The 18,161-nt window shown below is 39.9% G+C and overlaps 1 protein-coding gene across 3 annotated transcripts in view; it reads right to left on the bottom strand.

Annotated features, from left to right (window-relative positions):
• Positions 1-18,161, bottom strand: part of RERE (arginine-glutamic acid dipeptide repeats) — a 423,597-nt gene that overhangs the window by 278,002 nt on the left and 127,434 nt on the right. The window lies entirely within an intron of this gene.

Here is an 18,161-nt window from a genome sequence, read left to right as displayed (position 1 = left end):
CATATATTACTAATGTAAAATATCTTGTTATTTAGTAATTCATGTGTTTCATATATCGTCTCCTCTCATTCTTCTCTGTAAACCTCTACAAGCAGAGGGGCGCCTGGGTGGCGCAGTCGGTTGAGCGTCCGACTTCAGCCAGGTCACGATCTCGCGGTCCGTGAGTTCGAGCCCCGCGTCGGGCTCTGGGCTGATGGCTCAGAGCCTGGAGCCTGTTTCCGATTCTGTGTCTCCCTCTCTCTCTGCCCCTCCCCCGTTCATGCTCTGTCTCTCTCTGTCCCAAAAATAAATAAACGTTGAAAAAAAAAAAATTAAAAAAAAAAAAAAAAAAAAAACCTCTACAAGCAGAAACACACTCTGGTCCTTGCTAGCTTTAAACCGTGGGCAAGTCAACTGCTCTGTCTAAACTTTGGTTTCTTCATCTATTAAAAAAGAAGATAATAATACAACACACGCCATGGAGTCCTTGTGAGGAAGAAGTAAAATAACCCATGTAAAAGTACTAATCTGCACAACACCTAGCAGATACAGGATGCTCAATATGTGGCACTTAACACTGAAGATACTAACACAAAGACCGTGCTCTGCACATCCCTAGAGTCCCACCGCATGATACACATTTTGCAGAAGACACTATGTTAGAATACTTCTAGCTGATCCTAGGAGTATTTCAGTTTGTACTGCGAGATAGGAAGAACTGTCAGTTGTCAGAGAAGCTTGTTCTGACTCCCCAAACCCCTCGAAAGGGCTCTCACAGCCCTCTGAGAACCTCTTTTCTTCACACCAACCTACTCTGGCTGTATAAGCATGGTCTCCTGTTTCTGCTTAGATTCCTAGGAGCAGAAATTATACCATGGTTAACTTTGAAAGCAATCAAATATTTGGTGAATGAACAAAATCCATTTATTAATTAGGCTTCATTTTTCATTATCCACTAACATGCTTTCCTCTTACAATCAAAGAACACAGATCATTAAGGCAGAATAATAAGGTTCTCATTAATGTTTCTCTTAAATACACGAAAACAGGCCACCCCTGGGTTTTTTGTTTAAAATTTAAATTGCAACTTTCATGTCGCATACTAACGGAGTCTTTATATTCCCTTTTTCATTCCAACTTTCTCTAAAAGAAAATAAATAAAACCACATGTCCACAAAATTGTAACATGCCTGTCCACGCGAAAATGCCCTCACATGTTATTTATTACAGAGCCATGTGAATCACTTATGAAATTAACACAGGGCTGTACTGTCCAATATGGTAGCCAGTAGCCACGTATGCCTGTGTAAAATAACTGAAATTAAATACAATTAAAAATTCAGTTCTTCAGTCTACACTAGCCACACTTCGAGTACTTGCCAGTAAGTGGCTAGGAGCTACCATATTGGACAGAGCAGATATAGAACATTTCCAACACCATAGTAAGTGCTATTAGCACTGATTAGATTAAGTGTATATAAGTAAAATTACTAAGAATCCCATTTCATCAATAACCTACTCCCTTTTAATCAACTCTAATAGCTCCAAGTACAAGAATATGCATAAACGCGAACCCATGGGCTTTATCCTTGACTTTTACAAAGACAACAGATTCTTAGAAAAGATAGGGTATGAAAGTCCCATACCAATCTAAGGCTTCTTTCCTCTACTCCTGCAGCAATTTACACAACTTGACCTGAGGAAAAAAGAGCAAGAAAGCATTTTTCTCCACTATACCTTTTATCCAACCATAGTCACATCTGCCAAGTTTTAGAATCACAGGTTCCATGATCTTACAGTGTCAGCATTGCTTTGTAAATTCCGCCTTCCACACTGATCTCCTCTGACTCACTCAACATATTATACCATCACTCTACAATCAGGGCCTAGAGCCTCTCTGCCAAATAGACTATATGTAATGACAGTCTGGATAAATCATAAGTCTACCTGCTCTTGGGGGATTTTTCCAATCCTATGCAATTGCTGTGTGGGTATGTGGGAGGCTACAGGTTTCTTCATAATAAAAACAAAACCCCAATTTCTGCAAAGGTGGTAAGTTACCTCTGTATTCATGACAAAACATGACAGGCAAAGTTCTGTTGTTCTACAGCACTAGGAGCATAGGCACTAGGGCTATGCATAGAAACTAGGGCTTTTAGGAGCATATGTTTTCAACCACTTATTTGTAAATAATGATTGAAATATCTCAAAGCATTCCCCGAGCACTTCACTAGTTTCATCTACCACTTGTGTTGATTATCACAGGCTGCTTATATACAGGAAGAGGGGCAGAAGAGGAAGAAGCCATGACTTTGAGCAGGGATAGTTTAATAAAATTCCTCCCTAAAACTTGAACCATTAACATCCTTCCATAATTCAATACAATGGTACTCACCTTAAAACAATAACCTAGGGGAGATGGGCTTCTGAAGTGATGTGTGGGGAGGGGAATGTTATAACCTGGGTACGTGGCAAAGGATTTAATGTTTTGGATGAATGGCAGTCACCAACACCCTTTTCACGGAGACTTTGGGGGAAGTGGGGAAGGCTAGATGAACTTGGTCCATAATCATTCTAGCTTTCTATTTCATTACAAGTATGAAGGAGAAGGAAAAGCGGGGGGGGGGGGGGAACCTTAAGTATCTGTAAGAGTTGCATTTCTCAGGAACACCTTCTTTCACCTACAAGTGCCAAGTACCAATGACCTCTGAGGGGAAAGGTCAGCCATCTGCCTTGAGAGGAGGCCAAAATGTGAGCAACTATTTCTTCCCACTGAAAGAGCTTCTGAATCTTAGAAAGCAAGCAGAAGTAGGGTGGTGGTCTACAGAGCAAATTCTCTGTAGGGAATTCGAGCTTGAATACAAAGTACTGTATCCCATAGAAAATGTTTCCAGTAGGACTCTGACAACAGGAAGGAGCAATTCAAAAACAAGGACACAAGGTCATATGGATGGGGGGAGGGTGGGAAGGGGAGAAATAAGGAAGATGAGGGAAGAGTCTGAAAAAAAATCTTAGCTCTTGAGGCATGAGAATCAGAATCACAGGCCTCGAGGTAAAAAGGAAAGAGACACTGTGAAATATGGTGTCACCTATAAGACACCTATGCTTAAACAGGACCTTGGGAGAAAAGAAAACACTCAACCAGGATTTTCTAAAAAAAGAGGGGGGAAGATTATACCACCTTAGTTCCCCACTGGGGTGTGAAAAACTTTACTAATTTAAATGTGAGAGAATGCCATTTCATTGTTCACATCCAGCTCAGATTAGGAACCGCAAGTACTATAACCCAGAAAAAAAGGATACGGGTAAATAAAAGAATAAGAAAAAAAAATGCTTTCCACGAATATGGGTCAATTCTGCAGGAATACACGTCAAGAAAGCATTACCATATGTCCTCTACAAAGTACACATCGAAATTTCAACCAGCTAAGTGGAGGGCAAGAGAAAGAAAGTAGGAAAGCATGTAAAGAAAAAAAAAAAGAGAGAGAGAATGGAAATTTGAAAATTCATCATAAAATAACCATAAGCACCAAGAGATAAAAATGTTAAGAATGGGGAAGAGAGGTACTTATTAACAAACTTCCTGGACTTGTAAGACCATGTGTCTCGGGGCACCTGGCTGGCTCGGTCAGTAGAGCCTCAGAGCCTGGAGCTCTTGATCTCAGGGTAGTTGAGTTTGAGCCCTACGTTGGGCATGAAGACTACTTTTAAAAAAAAAAAAAAAAAAAAAAAAAAGGTCTTTCCTTACTTAAAAAAAAGCTAACAGAAACGATCCGAAAGAAAAGTAAGTGGAGGGGTGGGGAAAGATGTCGCAAGAAGAGACATGTAACCAACAATAAACGCCACTTCTAAGATGGTCCACGAACTTCCAAACCAAACCAGATATGAACTGTATATAAGTGGAATAAACTGTAAGGATCTCATAGATCACGGTTCATACACCAAATTCTTCATAGCAACCACAGAGTCTTTTTCTTAAGTATTTTGGTCAGGTGCTTTGAAAATGAGGTTTTGGAAGCCACATCTTACCACCTTAAAAGGTTAGATGGCTGGTTCTTTAGTCTAGCTCAGTTTTAATTTCTATAGCAAATATTTGACTTTAAAACATCTAACACCGTGGCAAAGTACAAATATTTGCTTAGCTTAATCATTCTCTATATATTATTCTACTTCCCCCGTAAATATAAAATACAAGAGGAAACCTAAAATCATTAATGCCTAAATTTGGCTGCAGTTTAAAATGTACTATTAAACAAAATTTGAGAGTGAGTATAACTTCAAGTTCTGTATCACAGGCCTTCCATTAAATCAAGAAGACAGAGGCACCTGGGTGACTCAGTGGGTAGAGCGTGTTAACTCTCGATCTTGGGGTTGTGGGATCACTTAAAAAAAATCTTAAAAAAAAAAAAAGAAGACTATGATGACAACAAAACAGCAAAAATAAAGAAATAGGGGTGCCTGGGTGGCTCAGTCGGTTAAGCGGCCAACTTCGGCTCAGGTCACAATCTCGCAGTCCGTGAGTTCGAGCCCCGTGTCGGGCTCTGTGCTGACTGCTCAGAGCCTAGAGCCTGTTTCAGATTCTATGTGTCCCTCTCTCTGACCCTCCCCCGTTCATGCTCTGTCTCTCTCTGTCTCAAAAATAAATAAACGTTAAAAAAAATTTTTTTTTAAAGAAATACAGCCTGTAGTTGGAATTTTAAGGGACGCATTAAAGAATCAAGTCAGAAGTGGGAGGAGAAACTGAAATGCATTATTTTATATCCTAATATTCATATTGAGAGATTTGAATAAATATAGTAACTCAACATGGTTCTAGGTTTGAGAAGCAGACCCCTAAGTACAATGAGCTGCACACCAAAAGTAATTTTTGTACACTCTCCTCTTATTCAACATAATCATGCAAATGAGACTTGAGGCTTATTTTGATCACAAGTTTCATAGACTCTGAATCCTAGCCTATTTTGGCTAAGTGACAAAGATTTCTGCCTTCCTCACCCCCAGGCTGTCCTTTGTGCTGTAGCTCAGTCATATCATGAGATTAAGTCTGTTTATTCATGTGTGAAATGGGGACTTGTTCCTTCCCTTATACTACAGGCTGTCTGTAACAAAGTGGGGCTCTATATTCTTCACAACTTCATGACTAATAATTGCAAGAAAATTACATCTCCCTTCCTTTATAACATTTATGGAATGTGATACAATAAATTCTCCACATTTCTTAAACTACACAACTGGTTTCTTCTGAGGCACTATGAAAATTCTGTCATCTCTTGGGAGTCTCTTGTTGTTCAAGTCAAATTTTCCTATTTGCATTTTTGTTGTTGTTCTGACCTTGGGAATCTGTCCTACTAAGTATGACCCACCATAAACTTTCTCAAAATGACTGTGACCATGTCTTGTTTTATAAGCATATTTCCTGGTTTCTTTTGGGGTCAAAATGTTTATTATGTATTGACAATAAGCCTTCCCATGTGCAGACAATAAAAATTAATATTACCTACAAAACAAAGATAACAGCACAGGACTTCCTGATGTCTGTATATCCAGGAATGTAAAGCATGTAACGATTATTTAAGAAAATGCTGGCTGTAGTAACAGAAGCTAAAATAAAAATTATAGAAGCAAGTAAGGATGTACTTTTCACAGGTACTCCAGCCTCAGTCAGATTTTTTAAACCAAGCCTTTATTAGAAATGACACGAGGGGGGTGGGAGGGAGGGGAGGGTGGGTGATGGGTATTGAGGAGGGCACCTTTTGGGATGAGCACTGGGTGTTGTATGGAAACCAATTTGTCAATAAACTTCATATAAAAAAAAAAAAAAGAAAGAAATGACACGGATTCTTTCACAGGGCTTAATTCAATCCAAAGAATCCGGAGTCTCAGATCAAATTCAAAAGTAGGAGATAAAACTACACAATGCTATATAGTTTGGCAGAATGAGCACTAGTGAAGCCCAAAGACATCAATCAGAAATTAGCCTCTATTGGGGTGCCTGGGTGTGTCAGTCGGTTAAGCGTCCGACTTCGGCTCAGGTCACAATCCCACGGTTCATGGGTTCAAGCCGCACGTCAGGCTCTGTGCTGACAGCTTAGAGCCTGGAGCCTGCTTTGGATTCTGTGTCTCCCCCTCTCTTTGCCCCTCCCCTGCTTGCACTCTGTCTCACTCACTCTCAAAAATAAACATTTAAAAAATGAAAAAAGGGGCGCCTGGGTGGCTCAGTCGGTTAAGCATCCGACTTCAGCCCAGGTCATCATCTCACTGTTCCAGAGTTTGGGTCCCGCATCAGGCTCTGTGCTGACAGCTCAGAGCCTGAAGCCTGCTTTGGATTCTGTGTCTCCCTTTCTCTCTGCCGCCCCCACCAGCCCCCACCCCGCTCGTACTCTGTCTCTCTCTCTCTCTCTCTCTCTCTCTCTCTCTCTCAAAAGTAAATAAACATTTAAAAAAAATTTTTAAAGAAAAAAATAAATTAGGCTTTATTATTTTACCAACTCTGGGCCTTGCTTTCCTCACCTTAAAAAAAAAAAAAAAAAAAGATGAACAGGACTCTAAAGCTCTATTAGAGTGATTCACCAAACTTCAATTGAATAACTTCATAAGCCAAATGTACCAAATGTTACAAATTATCAGTATTTTAGGTATCAAATGCCTGCGTAATTGGGAACACCAAAGCTTGCACATACAAGTAGAAAGCTGATGGGGGACCAGTGAAGCCAAGTGGCACCCCGCCCCCCACTGCCCCGCAGCCGCTTTCCAGGCATTCCACAACTCAACACCTCAGGTATGTACCTCTCTGCCCCCTTGTTTTTCCTTCTCATCCCATTTCTCCCTCCAGACTTGTTCTTCACTTTTCCATCATGTTCTGCTTAAGAGTGGCACCAAAGGGCACTACTTAGATCTAATGATTATAGTTAAGGACTAGAGAAATTAAATTGCTGAACTCTCCAAAAGAGAAAAGGAGAGGGGGATGGCTGGCTCAGTCGGGAGAGCAGACAACTCTCAATCTCGGGGTCGTGAGTTTGAGCCCCATGTTGGGTGTAGAGATCACTTAAATAAATAAACATTTTTCAAAAAGAGACAGCGAGAAGCAAGGGGAAGGGGCCTTTCCACAAACCTGTGATGATACAGTGATAACTTGACAATCTGTCTGCTGTAGTTTAGGGGAAAACCATCCCCCAGAGTTACTGGTGCTGCTTTGGACAGAAAACCAATAAATGTATAAAACAAAAAATATTCATTTATGGCAGAAAATAAAAAAACAAAGTGTATCTACCTCTCTGACTTAATATTAAAAAAAAAATGTCACAACTATGGCTCCATGGGGCTATTAAACCAAAGCTCAAAAAAAAAAAAAAAAACAAAACTCGTTTAAACGAGTTTCTTCCATAGCCCTCTTTCAAAGCTATTTAACAGGTTTAAAATATTAGGTGTTTAGTTTTTCACAGTTGGCTTTAGAGGATCTTAGTAATAAAAGACAGATACTAAATAAAATTTCCATTAGAGTCAGTGGTGCTAAAACAGGACTTAAATTTTTCATGGTTCAAAGAGTGCCAAAAGCCTTCATTTTAAAGCACACTTCAGTAACCAAATACGTTTCCAATGAATTAATTTACCAAATAATACATTAGGCATATTAAAACTTCATCCTCTTTTAAGTACTAACAAGTCTGCTAGAAAACCGAGTCATCATCTAGCCAGTGTGATTAAATACAGAATCATTTCTCATTTAAAAAAATATCCTGGGCATAAACAAAAAGCCCTTCCTCCCTTTCACATAATGAAATTAATACTAAAACACACAAGCTTGTTTTGAAATCATTTGTCAAGTATATTAGCAATGAGTGTTGAACTTACAGCGAACACAAAACAAAGAAACCAATTTCTACTAGACTTTTAAAAAACAAACAGAAATGGTCAATTAAGCAATAATCAAGTTCAAAAGTACTTGGCTAAATGATCATTGCGGCTCCTACAGAAGACAATCAAAGTCAAGTTCACTCTCATGTCCTCCAGTCCTACGTCCCCATAATGACAAGATCACCATCATCTTGGCTCTTGCAAAAGCAATGAACTCAGAAGACAAGCTGGTCACCTTCAGAATGTAAATACCAAAAGTGGATTAGAAACTCCTTTACTAGTCCAGATATTTAGAGCTAACCTTCTGAGTTCCGATACATAATTTACAGATGCCTTCAATTTAAGCAGTTTTCAAGTCAAGTCTTTTTAACTAAAACCTGTTCAAGTTTGAACTGATAAGTTAAAGAATTGTAAATTTACTTATTATCTTCTAAGTAAAATTTTACTTATTGTTTCTATTGCTCTGAAAACCATAATAAATTTTCCATCAATTGAAGTTAGCTAATTATAAGAGAACCTGAACACGCCATGTCTAATATGTAAGATATCAACGTAATCTTAGAAGGGAAGGCATAAGAAGAGGAAAAGGGTAAAATCTGTATGATCAAGTCAGGTCTATTAACAGTTAAAAAAAAAAAATTGGGGGGGGGCATGTGGGTGGTGCAGTTGGTTAAGCATCCATTTCAACTCAGCTGATCTTTCATTTTGTGAGTTCAGACATTACATCGGGCTCTGCGCTGACAGCTCAGAGCCTGGAGCCTGCTTCAGATTCTGTGTCTCCCTCTCTCTGCCCCTTCCCCACTCATGCTCTGTCTTTTTCTCTCTCAAAAATAAACACTATTTTAAAAAGTTTCTTTTTCTGCATGCTCATATTTGGCGCAATTCATGTAAATTAATGGAGTAATCTGTAACCTGTTCTCAGTTAAATTCATCTATCAAGAACCTGGAAATGATTTATTTACCAAGGGAATATTAATTTAAACAAGTAAAAGTAATCCTAGCACTGTCACTAAACCAAGCTTTTGCGTCCTTGTATTTTTTTTTTAATGTTTATCTATCTTGAGGAGACAGAGAGACAGAGTGCAAGCAAGGGAGGGGCAGAGAGAGAGGGAGACACAGAATCCGAAGCAGGCTCCAGGCTCCACCTGTCAGCACAGAGCCCGATGCGGGGCTAGAACTCACGAACTGGGAGATCATGATCTGAGCCAAAGTCAGACTCTTAACGGGCTGACCCACCTAAGCGCCCCATTTCCTTGTATTTTAGTATTAAATGCTGAAACTGATTTTTTTTAAAGCATACCCTGAACAAAACACGCTCCCTGGCCCCTTTATTTGAAAACTCAACACCCAGTAGACCAAACTGAGGTTCTCCTGAGAAACTGAAAAACTGAAATGAGATTAAATGTTTTCATTTTTAAAGACACAGTACTGGAAAAAGTCCAGTGAAATTATGTTACCTCTCAAAACAATTCTCTAATACACCCCTTACACAAAGAAAAAATATATGTTTAGATATGACCAAAATAAACCTACTGAGGATCTTCTCTAAGGTCAAAGTGAGGAGGGGGCGTGGGGCAAGCTGAGGGCAAAGTGCAGGCTAACAGCATGCCCCATGCCCCACACCCCCAGGCGGGACTTTTATGATATGCCTCGGACACTCCAGGCTACCCCAAAACAGGAAAGGACAAAACACCAAATGGTTAAACTGCTAAGTCTCCACCAGTCTACCAGAAAAAGGTGATCCCATTATAGCCTGAAGTCCAGGAACTCCCTACTATCTTAATGTTAATGCTTTGCTAGAGGGAAAAACAACCTCAGCTGGACAACAGCTAGGCCTCCAGTAAGTCTTTAGCATATGAAAGTCTCTTTGGAAACTCTCCGCCCCCCCCTACAAAATGGTCACCCCCCCACACTTACAGTACAGCTCCTCCTGCCCCCGGGCGGGTCCTGTCCCCATGCTTTAATAAAATCACCTTTTTGCACCAAAGACGTCCTCAAGAATTCTTTCTCGGCCATGAGCTCCGGATCCAACGAACCCCCCATAACCCCAAAACTTCATCAAAGGCATCTACCGAAATCAACCACATTCAAAGGATAAGCTTTCGGTCCCTCCCTCTCTCTCTCTCTACCTGTTCTATCACATTTGGTCTATAGAAATCTCTCTGCCAGTGGTCCACTGTTGATTTCTTTATCATCCACTCCACTAAGTCTGGAGGCTGTGATGCAGAAGAGATAGCATTAGACACGGAAATCAAACTAGGTATCGAGGGGCAGTGAGTGGAGTAACCCGAGCTCTCGGCTATTTTCACCCGTTTGGTGGGAATCACAGTCCTCGCTCAAGAGACCACGCTAAGGAGGAAGTTTGGAGTATTTGAGTGTTCCAAAAAAGAAAGATAATATTATCAGACTTATAAACGAAGGACTGGATCTCTCTCTTTATAGTTCATCACAGACCTACCACATACTAAACTGTTAAAAACAGACCTACATTAACGCACTGTAACGTTCTGGAGGCATAAAGGAAATTCAATTAGTTAAAAAGTAAACACTTCAGGCAAATTCCTCCATCTTTGCTCCATCTACCAAACACGAACAAATGTTTTTCACTGGCCAATCGGGTTGTCTTCGCACGGTGTGATCAGTTTCATTCCCTTTATAATACCACTAGCACTAAATTAAGTTAAATGGGATTGTTCTGCTGGTTCACTGGTTCCGAAAAAGAGAAAATGATTGCAAGTTCCTTTGATCTCTATCATCACCTAGAGAAATATAATACTAAACTGTGTGTACGTTGAGTGTGTATAAAATAAATCACTAGTAATTTTTCTACCTCACAAGTCTGCCTACAGTGTCCCGGCATTGTCCTGTAAACTACTAACATACATTAATCTATAAGGGTAAGAGTCTTTCAAAGAGTTTCGTGAGCAAGAAATCTAATAACTTACTGGTAGCTAGTAAATGTAACTTAAACCCAATTTGAAGAAAGCCACCTCAGTATTATGATGCCATGTGACCTGATCGGCCTTTATGGAGGAGATTCCACTAACTCCATGGGTCACTGAAACCCTACATTTTAAGTCAGGATTTTAAGAGGGCTGATTTGATCGATCCTGAGAAGAACTTTTCAGTACACATTCCCTAATCCAGTATTTTACCCATTACACATGGAAAGGCTTTCTAAAAAATATTTTATATTTGCTAAGTACACAGCAATTAAAATATTTTTAGATCAAAGTTTCCATAGCAAATATTCGTACTTCCTTACTTTGAAAGCTAAAAATCATATTTCCAAGTATCAAACAGTAAACTACTAAATAATGGTTGTAGGGAATCCACAATTAGAAAGTTATTAAAGTCAACTAAATAATGGACACTGTCTTTTAACTGGTAGAGTCCTGTTCAGAACTGTTTTCAACGTTCAAAAAGGTAGTTACGCTTCCTCTCCTACGAGCTTTCCTGTGCCTAACGTCTCACGGCTCCCCAAAAGCCTTGTTTCCCCCGCAGGATACCCCACCAAAAGCACCCACTGTTTCCTGTTCACTCTTCTGAAGTCTGCTTTCAAGGTGCCAGGTGAAACCAAATGACCTAAGGTTGCCCCAGCCTACCTCTAGTGGAGATGTGAAGTAGGCAGCTGAGTAGGTCTGCACTAGAGATAAAAGTTTTGGTTACATTCATTTAAATCGGTTTTAAAGCCCTGAGTCCTAGAGCACAGCGCAGAGATTCAACAAATTATTTATCAGACACCTATTATAACAGTGCCAGTTACTGTTATACATGCTGGAGATACATCAGTGAACCACACAGATGAAAATCCCTGCCCTTCAGGGCTTTATTTTCTAGTGGGAGGAACAATAAGCAATGGAAACAAATACATTAGTATCATGTGACAGGACAACACTCCAGGGAAAAAACAGAGCAGGGTGAGGGGAACTGTGAGCAGAGACCAGGGGTCAATATAGCCCCCCCACCCCCACCCCGAGACTTCAGTGCGAGGCCACACAGAAATCTGGGAAAATATATTCCAGGCAGAGAAAAACCGGCAGTTATCTTCACCAGAGCAGTCTTCCTGGCATGATGGGTGATGGATTGATCTGAGAGAGGAGAAGAGAAGCGGAGAAATTAAACACAGACAATTCTTGTTGAGTTTTTTGCTGCAAAGAGGAGCAGAGAAACCAGCAAAAGCCATTAGGGGAAGTGGGGCCAAAAAAGGATTGGGCTTTTCTGTTTTCAGCTAGGAGAAAAGCAGTACATGTGCATGTTGTTGGGAATGATCCAATAGAGCCTGAAACATGAAAGATTCGCAAGGGCAGAGGGTGGCATCTCAGAGGGCTGGGCTGGCCTGGCCCTTGGAGAGCTTGAGAACAGCTGTTCCATCCACACGCAGCCAGGCAAGCGGAGTCTATGCTGCAAGGTGTAGTCCGTGTGGTGGTGGGTGTGTGCGAAAGTTCCTTCTGACTGCACTGGTTTTTCTCACTGAAGCGGGCAACCCAGCATGAAGACGGGACGAAGCAGAAAAGAAGAAAGTACTATAGAGTCATCTAGGAACCTGGGTGAGTGAATGGACTGGGAAAATAAAGTATGATTACCCAGCAGCCTAAGGGCCCACTTGAATTTTATGAACCATCTGGGAATCAACACTAAGAAATTCCCCTAATCTGAGACAGAAGGGCTGGCTGCCTCTCTATTAACAAATGAAAAAATCTTTAACACAAACTGCTGAAAATGGCAAATGTCTAACATATTTTGAGTGCACCAAATGTAAAACAATGCTCTGGAAAAGTTGCAGTTTCTCCAAATAATACGCTGAAAGAGACTCCATCCCATTTTCACACCATATTCATAACTGCTTTATCTACCTTAAAGGAGTCATCAGTCAGCAAAGGATTTAATAGCCTTGGGCCAGAGCTAACTCCGCTGTCAGATCACTGTGAACAAAAGCTGGCTTTGAATGCCTTCAGTCAGTTATATATTGTAATAGTAAAGCTATATATAGTGAAGTTATATTCTTACTCACACAAGTACAAATTTACACATAAAACATTATCTAGGAGTATTCAATTAATCACCAGAAACTTCTAAATAAAAATCTATTCCTAATTATACTGTGATGATGGTTGTACAACTCTGAATATACTAAAAACCAGTGATTTGTACACTTTTTCAAAGGGTGAATTGCCTGTTATGGAATTTTTATCTCAATAAAGTTTTTTAAATGTACTCTAGGGTTTTAATCTCAAATGAATCGTTTTTATCATCAGGATATGAAAAATTGATTTTCTTTTTTAGTTTCTCTGTTAAAATTTAATGTGAAATGGAGCAAATACAGTATGTCCTGACAGCTCATAAATATTAAACTTTGCGGGGATCCAGAATTCTTTTAGAACGAAAGGTGGAGTTTGGGTTGGGGTTGTGAGTTGGATTTTTTTTTTCCTTTTTAACTACTGAGAGTTTATAGCTTCTAACATTCCTGTTTTATTCCTTTGTTCAAGACATACTTAAATCACCTTACCTAAAATGAACACAAGCAGTCTTCTGACTGGATAACTCCAAAGAACACCTACATTCTAGACATTCATCAGCAAGACCGAATGCAAATCAATTCCTCGACCGAAATAAAAGGATAAAATGTCACAAGTACTATTTCACGTACCATCACATTTTTTAGCTTTATGATACTTCACAGAAATTTTATACTTCAAATCTAACCAGCAGGCCAAAGAATGCAAAAACTCTCCCGGAGACAAGAAAGATAAATTCAACAATTTCACCATAGATGTTTCAATTCCCATGTTAAAATGTAAAAAGTGGGAGGTATCTCTTTTCACTTTGAAAATAATGTTCCTAACAAAGACTAAAAATAAAGGTTATGTTCTTTCTAAAGCAAAAGATTAGAAGATTGAACTGCCAATATTAGAATGGTCATGGAAGGAACAAGGGATAGAGACACAAGAAAAAATAGCTAGTAAGAGGCTAAGCCACTTCCAAAATGGATACTGTGAATGTAGGGAACTCAATTAACGTCTCTAGGCTTGGCTCTCTCATTTTGTAACCTGAGAAGCCAGCATCTGCTGTTTCCTTCATAAGGTAGCTATGAGGACCAAACCAGAGGTTGGGGAAGGCCGTCCTGTAGGCGTAAAGCCTTTTGCAAACAGAAGCATAATCCCCACTTCACTTGGGAAAGCTCCGTTGCTGTGATAAGCTACTGACCACCTTTTACTCTGTATGTATGAAATTTACTCCGTATTAGTCTGCTCAGGCTGCTATAACAGAGTACCATAAATTGGGTGGCTTTAACAGCAGGAATTTATTTCTCATAGTTCTGGGGGCAGGGAAGTCCAAGATCAAGATTCCATCCTATTTGGTTCCCTGCCTTCTCCCTGTGTCCTCACAATGTGTGTGTGGGGACTGGAGGGAGGGGGGGACAGAAGGGGACAGCGAGAGCTCTGGTCTCTTTCTCTCATCACGGAGCGCCACCCTTATGACTTCATCTGAACCTAATTACCTTCCAAAGGCCTTACCCCCAAATACCAAAACACTGGGGGTTAGAGCCCAGTGTAACTTTGGGGAACACAATTTAGTCCACAGCACTCTCCTATATAATTTCTTTAATGACTGTCTTTAGACAGAAATTAAACCTTTGTATAAAAAACAATCAGGAAGCAGGGAAAATTTCAAGGCTATCTTACTTTTAAAAGGGTCTTACTTAATGCAGCTTACTGAGATTTATACAATAGAAAACTTAAAATAGATGAGGGAAGTGAGATGATAACAAGGCTAAGATTTATTCAGCATCCACCTGTACAAAATACTGCTCCAAGAGCTTTCCCCTTGCCCTGACAGTAGCCACACAAAGTAGGCATGATCTATAGAAAAGGACTCTGAGGACACAGCAGTGAAAGAGGTGTGTGTCCTCAGGTCACACGGCAAGTCTCACAGGTGATACAGGCTACAGAGCTCGAACTGTAACTACACCTCCTACATTGCTTCCCTTTTCCTCGGGACAAAGGAAAATTGCAGGGGGTTGTAGCAAAGAGATGAAAAAGATGAAACCGGGGTGCTTGGGTGGCTCAGTCAGGTCATGATCTAGCAGTTCATGAGATCAAGTCTGGAGCTTGGGATTCTCTTTCTCTCTCTCTCTCTCTCTCTCTCTCCCCCCCCCCCCACCCCTCATCCCTTCCTTCTCTGTCCCTCCCCCCTCAAAATAAATAAACTTAAAAAAAAAAAAAAAAAGAAAAAACTGAAACCATGAATGAGGTGTTCAGGTTCATTTTATACCTCCCTTACGTGTGGCCAAAATTTTATAAGCAAATAGCTTAGAGGAAATTTCATCAGTCACAGGATTCTAAATCCGTAAGTTAAAAGCAAACCACATTGCTCAGGGGGGTCGTTCTTTCTGGTACCAAGAGCTGAGAAAAGTTTCTCTTCTTGGTCCTCATAAGGACAGCGTGCCTTGGTGAACAAGAGCCCACAAACTCCTGGATGAACTATTCAGGGCACCCAAACAGCGAGTTCACAGGGCTCCATATATGTCAATGGCCTCACACCACACTATTCAAGTGAAGGAAATCTGCCAAAAAGAAGAAATGCAAAGGTAACTCAAACAGAGGTTTAGGGCTCACCAGAACAGTTCTTGATGGAGAGGTCCAGGGATGGGATTCAGGAGTTCCATAAACTACAAACTACCGTGACTGGGTATTGTGGATAAGTAGCCAAACATTCACTAACTCTGCTCTGAGGGAAAAATCATGGCTTGTACTGATACTCAATCCAGACGCTGATAAACACAGAGTTAAGAACTCCTGACAGGAATTAATCAACTGCACAACCCCAGGAGAGCCTATCCAAATCATCTTCACAACCAAAACTTTGAGTAGATATAGAGCAGAGTTAATTTGATGTTAAATTCTAATAAGTAACTGGATACATGCAAAGTCAAAACTGCTCTAAATAAGTGTAGCTGGGAAGTAATCGCGGCTTCGTCTCGGAAGGGCACAACATCTGCCCCATAATACGCCCTCAAATAGTCACTGCTCCAATAATTATTAAATATAAACTCCAAGGGCAGAATCCAATCTTCCCCATTTCTTTTTTTTTTTTTTTAATGTTTATCCATTTTTGAGACAGAGAGAAAGACCGTGAGAGGCGGAGGGGCAGAGAGAGAGGGAGACACAGAATTCTGAAGCAGGCTCCAGGCTCTGAGCTGTCAACACAGAGCCCGACGCGGGGCTTGAACTTATGAACTGTGAGATCACGGCCTGAGCCGAAGTCAGACATCCAACTGACTGAGCCACCCAGGTGCCCCTCCAATCTTCCCTATTTCTGAGTGCCTTGCCCATTCCATAAACGGTTTTACAGTAAAGAAATTAATATAAATCTTCAGATCTATACATAATTAGCAAAAAGGGATCTTTGGCAGAATGAATGGATTTCAAAAAATTCAAAGCATCCCTTTCCCTTTAAAATGAAATATTTTGGGGGCTCCTGGGTGGCTCAATAGGTTAATCATCCGACTTTAGCTCAGGTTGTGATCTCATGGTCCTTGGGTTCAAGCCCCACGTCGGACTCTGTGTTGACAGCTCAGAGCCCGGAGCCTGCTTCAGAATTCTGTGTCTCCCTCTCTCTCTGCCCCTCCCTGCTCATTCTTTCCCTCCCTCTCTCTCTCTAAAATAAACATTAAAAAAAATTTTTTAATGAAAAAAATAAAATGGAATCTTTTGCAAAATAAAGAACACAGGGTAACTAAGGGGAAATAACACTTGCATAGAATCAGTGAAAAATTAATACTACATTTTACATGAACAATAGACTAATAACATCATTATACAAGAATTATGCCCATTTTTTAAAAAGTGTAATCAGGTTATACTGTTCCTTAAATTTATACCGTTTTGCCTTTCCCCTACAGGATGGAAAATGGGCCCATGTAATCTATAATATTCATGGTTCTCATTTCTCCCTCTCCAAGGCAAGTGGGAGAGAAAATCAAAACTGCAACACAGCTGACACGAGAAATGAGTAGTTATTTAAAAATTTTTTAATAAACAGAAAGGGCTAAAATCCAAAATAATGACAACACCAAATGCTAGCAAGGATGCGGAGCAACAGGAACTCTCCTTCACTGCTGCTGGGAAGCAAAACGGTACAGAACCTTTGGAAGACAGTATGGCAATTTCTTACACACCTACACATACTGTTACCCATACGATCAGAAATCACATTCCTTGGTATTTATCCAATGCACTGGAAACTTATCTCCACACAAAACCTGCACAAAAATGTTTATAACACCTTTATTCATAATTGACAACACCTGGAACAAAGATGTACTTCAACAGGTGAATGGATAAAATGTAGTACATTCAGACAATGGAATATTGTCAGTGATAAAAAGAATGAAGCTATCAAGGCACAAAGCAACATTGAGGACTCTTAAATGCTTATTGCTAAGCAAAAGAAGCCAATCTAAAAGGCTCCATACTCTGTGATTCCAACTATATGGCATCTGGAAGGGGCAAAATTATGGAGACAATAAATATATATCAGTGGTTGCGAGGGGCTTGGAGAGAGAGGGAGGGACAATGAGGTGGAGCATAAGGTGTATTTAGAGCAATGAAACTACTCTGTGATACTGTAATGGTAGATAGATTATGAAACATTTGTCAAAATCCACAGGATGTACAACTCGAAGACTGAACCCTAATATAAACTATAGACCTTAGTTTAATAAGAAGTTATCAACACTGGTTCACCAACCATAATAATGTACCACACCAATGCAAAATGTTCATAATAGGGGAAACTGAATGGGAGGGAGCATATGAGAACTCGCTGTACTTTCCACTCAATTCTCCCATAAACTAAAAACTATTCTAAAAAATAAAGTCTATTAATTGAATTTATTAAATAGCAGCTTTAATTCTTTTAATGTTTTAATGTATCACATACAATAAAATTACTCATTCAGTAACAAATGTTTATGCAATCAACCCAAACCTGTTGAGAAAACTGAAAATAACTATCGAAAAAAGCCAAACTGCTTTGGACATTTGTTCAGCACTTTTTAGTATTCCTTTCCATTCAAAGATCAAAACGTAAATTGCTTCTGTCCCCAACATACTTGAGAGTGAATACTAATTTATATACTTCTTTCCATGGACATCTAACATGTTTTTAAAAAACAAAAAAGGTGAACATCCCAAGACTGAGTATTCCCTTACCTATTCAGTGTGCGAATTACGTTCTGCAGAAAGAGCACAGCCTATGAAAGAAGAGACTGCCTGGGCAGATGGTCAAAGAAGAGGGGATAAATAAGGGGGGAATTAAAAAAC

Source organism: Lynx rufus, unplaced genomic scaffold, assembly GCF_022079265.1.
Source record: "Lynx rufus isolate CCGP_SWC_20201006 ecotype Redwood Valley unplaced genomic scaffold, mLynRuf1.p SCAF_2, whole genome shotgun sequence".
Classification (NCBI taxonomy): Eukaryota; Metazoa; Chordata; class Mammalia; order Carnivora; family Felidae; genus Lynx; species Lynx rufus.
This window is presented reverse-complemented; position numbering and strand designations above follow the sequence as displayed.